Below are 7,040 nucleotides of genomic sequence, written 5' to 3'. Positions count from 1 at the left end.
ATTCTATTCACTGTCTCCTCCAGAGGAAACGAAGCCACATTGAACATAATATAAAAATATTTTATTCACTGTAGGAAAATTTACAGAAATGTAGAAGAAGATAATACACACATATTATATTCACTGTCTCCTCCACAGGAAACGAAGCCACATTGAACATAATATAAAAATATTCTATTCACTGTAGGAAAATTTACAGAAATGTAGAAGAAGATAATACACACACGCACACATAAAGGATTTTAGAAATAACACACACATACACATATACATACAAGATTCTAGAAATGTAGAAGAAGCCACAATGAACAGATCAAAAGATTTACATATACAAAAAATATCAGAAGAAGATATACAGAAATATAGAAGAAGATATACAAAAAATGCGAGAAAAAGAAGATTTACAAATTTTTTTACAGAAAATAGAAAAGAATAAGATTTACAGAAATAGAGAAGATTGTGGGGGGAGGCGAAGATTACCAGCTGTGATGAAAATAAGATTTACAGAAAATGAAAGGAAGATGAACAGTCTCCCTCTGTTAATTCTGTGGAAGTGTGAAGATGAATAATAAACAGCAATTAAAAATAAAAGAGAAGAATATGAATGTGAAGGACGACGTTTCAATGTGAGGTTTTATAGAAGGATATGTGTGTAATTTACCTTTATCTGTAAAATGTTAGATAAATTTATCTGACCTCCCTCATCAGATAAATTTATCTGACAAAAGTAAGATAAGAGGTCACGTGAGCCCCTTTCCAGAAAAACCCAGATAAGTTTAACAAACACGCTGAAAAAAATAAACATCCGAAATGCTTCCCATATCTGACCTTATCCCCCCATATCTTGGTTAACAAACACCCTTTAACTGTACAAACTAACAACAATTAATGAGCTAACTAACATCAGTTAGCCTCCTTCAAGCCGTACGTGTTTGCCGAGAAGAAGGAACCGTACATTGTAATTACGGTTAACTCTGGCGAGGAGAGGGAAGCAGCAACAGTTTTCACATTTACAGAACTGAAACTGATTTAATTAGTAGAAGTGATACAATTTGGGATTCCAGAAGCTTACAGATAGATTGCATATTAAGTTGAATAGAGAACAAAAGGATGGAAGGAGAAGCACTATAATATAAAAAGATTATGCATTAAACAGTTCGCATCTTTCATTCCATTACTCTTACTTCTTTCTCTATTCAAAGAAATTAATAAATCAAAATTAGCAAATAATATTTAACTTTTTTTTTTTAAAAAAATGTTACAACTATATATGTTGTTTAGGAGATGTGGATTTGAATAAGAGGTGACATTGTTTGTTTGTGCCATTTGTTTGGCTATTCCCATGTCTGTGACTCCTTCTTAACATGGCATTTGAGCTACAAGTGTTCATTTCAGCCCAAAAGGGAGAGGTTGGATGCAAGGTTGAGGCGATCAGGCGACAGGCTTAAGGCAACTGAACGGACTTTGGTGGTTTGAACGGCGAGGGGTGGTCGACACCTACAAGTACTTCGACGCTCAAGTGAGAATGAGAATTGGTCGTATATTAGTAAGGGCAGAGAAGAACATACATTGACTCTTGATAAAGCTAATTTATATAGAAAGATGAGAGGTCCTTCTGCATGTATATTTGCATTGAACGTTGCAGTGTGATAGGACTAGATATTTGGCGTCGACGGGGCTCTCTGACAGTGGCATAGTGCTAACAAGACATTCATTAAATATGGATGAGATCTGCCATTAATGAGGATGTGATCTTAAGTGGGCGCGGGAATATCCAGCATACAATGATAATGATGGCTGTTGCAAACTGGGGTAAGACCAAAATGGAGTCGATATTGGGCCATGGGCCTTTTAAATTGACCCAGATTTGGGGTACTACGGTCCAAGAAGAAACTTAAAACTTAAGTCAAATAGCACACTTATTCTTAACTCAACTCATCTACTAACAAATAATTTTTTTCAAAGTGTTTTAATGGTGAAGCCTATATAAGAAGAGTATTATAGTTCAAGAATAAAAATAATTTTAATTTTTAAAAATATTAAAAATTAACTACTATCGATCTTACTATTTATTTAGCTATGTACTCTTATAAATAATAATAATAATAATAATAATAATAATAATAATAATAATAATAATAAATAACTCGAACTTTAATAATGGATAAATAATTGGATTAAGAGCTTACATCATTAACTCTTTAATCTAGGAGAATAAAGTGTCCTACAAACGAGGTTAATTAAATTTTAATTCAACAAAATAATCGTCACTTTCTTTTTAAATCTGCCAAGGAAGCCTTACAAGCCCCCAGCAAAATCTTTGCCCTAGCTAGTGTTGTGAATCGATACACAAACCTTAGGGTATTTCCAAATATGTTTCAATCACAGATTCACGATGAGCAGAAGATAGGAAGCCTAACAATCATTCATGCATAAATGGCTGCACTCTCACCCTGCAATTAAAACACAATAAAAACAAATCATAATAAAACTTTTATATATTTTTTATTTTAGTGAGAGGTTTATACTCGCCAGTGTACGAGTGCAGTTGTAGTCCAAATTTATATTTATATTTTCTGGATGAATCCAGGTCGTCCACTGAGAGATTTATTTATGGCAAAAGAAAAAGAATGTCACACACACGCACACGCATTTGGACAAATTGACAACAAGATTTTTTATGGTTTTATTTTTAGACAACAGATACTAGAAAATAAAGTAAGGCAAAAATTGAAATAAACATTAAACGTAAAAATATGAATTTGGATAGTGCTTGAGTTAAGACAATTTCAGTACCAACCCGTTGATTCCCAAATTTTAGCATAAAAAATTAGCAACATTAATTTAATTTCAGATATGAGGGTTTGTTATTAAATGCAATTAGAGATGATGATAGTTCTAGATTAAACAATCCCCATACATGATATGCGAGATTCTAATTTAAGCAACCACCATAAATCCAATTGCAATTAATACACAAAACAACTAAATTAATCATCTGGGTTTAGGTATGATAGCGTTTCCAGTTCTAGTAACTCTCATACATGGCATGAAAGCTCTAAGTTAGGCTTACGCTCCAATCCAAACCTAGTGATTTTTTAATAATTAATACACACTCATACTGAAATTTAAATTAATGTTACTTATTTAAAGCGCAGCTTTCTTTGGGAATCATTGGCGTTGGACACTGTCCTTGCCTTAACCCAAGATTAGATTTAACTACTCATTTTTATTTGAAAGTTAATTGACAGAAATTTAAATGACATAATTTAAATAACAGAATTTAAATGACAAGAAATTTAAAAGCATAAACTAACCGGCCATTTAGGCGGTGGATAATTAAATGACAAGAATTAAAATTGCAGAAATTTAAAGGCATAAACTAACCGGCCATTTAGGCGGTGAATAATTAAATGACAAGAATTAAAATTACAGAAATTTAAAGGCACAAATTAACCGGCCATTTAGGCGGTGAATAATAAAGTAATAATAAATGACATAAGAATTTAAAAGAAGAAAGAAAAAAAAAGTAAGATTATAAGAGAAAGTACTAAAGAAAATGAGAAAGAACAAGAACAATTCTCAAAGAGAGAATTATAAGGAAACAACTAAACTTTTATTCAAGAATAATAATCACACTTACAAATGCAATCAAGTGAGCTATTTATAGGCCACAAGATGCAATACAAACCACACAATTTCAATTATTCAATTAGACATAATTATATCTAATGGGCACTCACACACTTAAAGTTAAATGGATTTTAGCTATAATACACACCTAATATTAAATGGATTTTAGCTAAAATACATACCTAATAAAGCACTCATAAAGTTAGATGGATTTTAGCTATAATATCCACCTAATAGTTAAATGGATTTTAGCTAAAAAACACACCTAATAAAGCTCTCACATAAAAAATAAAAATAGATTTCTATAAATTGGTTTTTAATCTTCATTAGGATTAAAAATAATCCTTGGGCCTTCTCCAAATAATATTTTCCATGGGTTGCTCAAATTGGGCCTTAATTCTTCATGGGCTTGAATTCTTCATGGACTTTAATTTTTCATGGGTTTGATTTCTTCATGGACTTGATTTCTCCATGGGTTTGATTTCTTCATGGACTTGAATTCTTCATGGACTTTAAGTCTTCATGGGCTTGAATTCTTCATGCCTAAAAAAAATAAAAATAATTTAATGTTATTAATAAATTATATATTATATATATGTATTACACATGGCACATATATATATTACATGCATGCATATAATGATATATATGTATTATATATAATTTTATATATTATTATTATTTACTTTAGAACTTCATTTCATTCATCTTTCAATTTAAATTTACATATAACCATAAAATATATATTAATATCTATTTTAAACCATATTTAAGATCGAAAGAAGGGTATAATTATAACAAAATTTTTACAAAATTAACCACTAATCATACCCCCCAACTTAAACATTGCTAGTCCCTTAGCAATCAGACTATACACCTGCCAAACTTTATTCACAATAACTATATGAATGTAAAAATTTCAAATTCGAAACCAAAATGCATAAAATCGAATAAGTAATTTAGCATTCTAAATCAGATTTTTGGTTAAAGGTCATACAATCTCAGGAATAGAAATTAGGATAACCAACACACAGACTTACTCCCTCAAAGTTTTGACTTCAAATCTCACTATGAATTTTCTCTCCAATAAAAAGGATTCCTCAGGTGTACACACAAGGGGGTGCACCGTTATAAGAGTAAATGCAGAACAAGTTCAAAACTCGGTGCCATCCCAAATACAAGGAACGTATTTTCATGAAAGAACAAGGAAATTGACATAGCTTCATGATTGGAATAATGCTCTAGATGAGTAACTTCTGAATTTAAACATGATTCCCTACTCCAAACTCGAATTCTGAGATCACATGATTTATAGCATCAACAAGGACCACTCTGGGTTGTAATGGGGCTATAAGGTTAATATGGGTTGTCAAAGAAAAGGTAGAGTGTGCAAAGGGTGTGTCGGGATTTTTTTTTTTTTTTTTTTTTTTTTTTTAGCATTCATTTTGAAACAGTTATACTGAATAGCTAAGAGAATTTGCCCCCTTTTTTTCACTTTTTTTTTCTTCTTTTTTTTTTCTTTTTTTTTCTTTTTCTTTTTAAATATGAAAATAGATAAACTGACTAATTCCCAAAATCACACCAGGTTGGATAAAATTCATATGGTTATGGGTTAAACGAGGGTAACGAAAGAAGTTGTACTACAAATGGCTCAAATGGGCTAACAAGAGGTTGATTTAAAAAAATAGGCTCAAAATGAAAGAAATTGATCCCCCTATCATGCTTCTCAGTCATCTAATTCATAGTTTGAAACTAGTCAAATTCATCCACTATCATACTAGACATTCAAAGCGAATTGATATTTTGAAGCCATTGAAAAGATAAGATAAACAAGAGAGCATATTTAGAGTAAGTGTTATTTCTGTAAGCACCCCCGCCCGGATATCCCAAGCACCCGGACTACCCGAACGGGAGCGCCTACGGGAGGAGAAAAGAATGAGACACCAGACAAAAACCACCCCGGCATGCATACTCAAAGATGAGAGCAACGGAAGCGAAGAAAAACACATGCATGCACTACGGGTACCCCGCTAACACAGCGGTCACAAGATAAATAAACAAACACAAACTCCTGTGCCGAAATATACAAGACTCGAGAAAACACCTGGCACAGTAGAAAATAATAGAGTAGACCCTACACAATCATCAGAGTTGACAGGGATTGACGAGACTGCCTGTACACCACACCGACTCTGCCGTTAAAGCTGACTCCCTTGCTATGGCCCACGCCGCCACTACCTGGAATGATGGAAAGCAAGGTGAGTCGAGAGACTCATCAAGCATAAGGAAAAGAAAGGCTGTAGGCTGAGTATAACCAAAAAACTCTTCCCAAAATAAACCCCCAGGTACACACAAGCCATGAGACGCTACAACACAACAGCTCAATAGCATAACAAAATAAAAGCACATACCGGTCCTTGGGGCCCACATAAGACACTTGGCACCCAAGTCCCATACCAACCTGCCGTTGCCCTGAAAGGCAACAAATGTCTCCACAAACCTGCGCGCGCTGTCCCAGGCCGGTACTCCCGTCACCTGTATCCGTCGGTACTCCCGACAACCGAGCCAAAGGCTCCCTCGGAACGGTACTCCCGTCCGAGAACTAAATACTACCAGTATCCATGCAATGCACATAAAAATGCAATGGCGTAGTGAGCATTAACGTGATACAAGGCGCCCATACATCCAGGCATCAGGCCATGCTCCGCCCACATAGTAAACCACACGCCATGCATATGCTCGCGGTGGATGCAACCTAACCAAACTAGAATGTCCGTGTCCAAGCATACTCAATAAATGAATATCCCAGCATGCATCCCGTACCCATGTGCATATCAAATCATGAACAGTAATACAATGTATCTAACCATGTAGTAAATCACATACCGGCAGAGCTAGTCAGCAGTGCCCGGCACCGGTCAACGGCCAGTGACTAGGGGTGTCCACCCGACGGTCCAGATCAGGGCCGTACCATAGTCTACCCCAACGTCACCAACAACCGACCCCAGCCCCACTGCTCAATAGCTCTAACCGAACCATAAATAAATCTAAGAAAAACTGTAAGTAAGCCCGCACGACTAGGAACCTAGTTCCCCAACTGGGTTCAGCATCATTCCGGAAGGAATGGGGGCGGTACAAACCCCCGTAGGCTCACAATGAATAAAATTATAGAAGCCTCAGATTTAATTTAAATTAAAACAAATGAATAATAGTTTAACAAATAAGGTTAGGAGCCGAATTAAAGTAAGGGAGAGAATAAAGTACAGGAAATCACGGGGTGTTTCACGGGAATTAAAAATCAAGAAGAGGGGGTTAAGAGCTTGCCTTTACACGGCCGCTCCTTGCTTTTCTTGCGCACCCGCTGTTAAGTAAAACGTTTCCTGATAATAAATAAAATCGCAGCTTTA

The sequence above is a fragment of the Diospyros lotus genome, chromosome 14 (assembly GCF_014633365.1).
Source record: "Diospyros lotus cultivar Yz01 chromosome 14, ASM1463336v1, whole genome shotgun sequence".
Taxonomy (NCBI): domain Eukaryota; kingdom Viridiplantae; phylum Streptophyta; class Magnoliopsida; order Ericales; family Ebenaceae; genus Diospyros; species Diospyros lotus.
Note: the sequence above shows the minus strand (reverse complement) of the source record.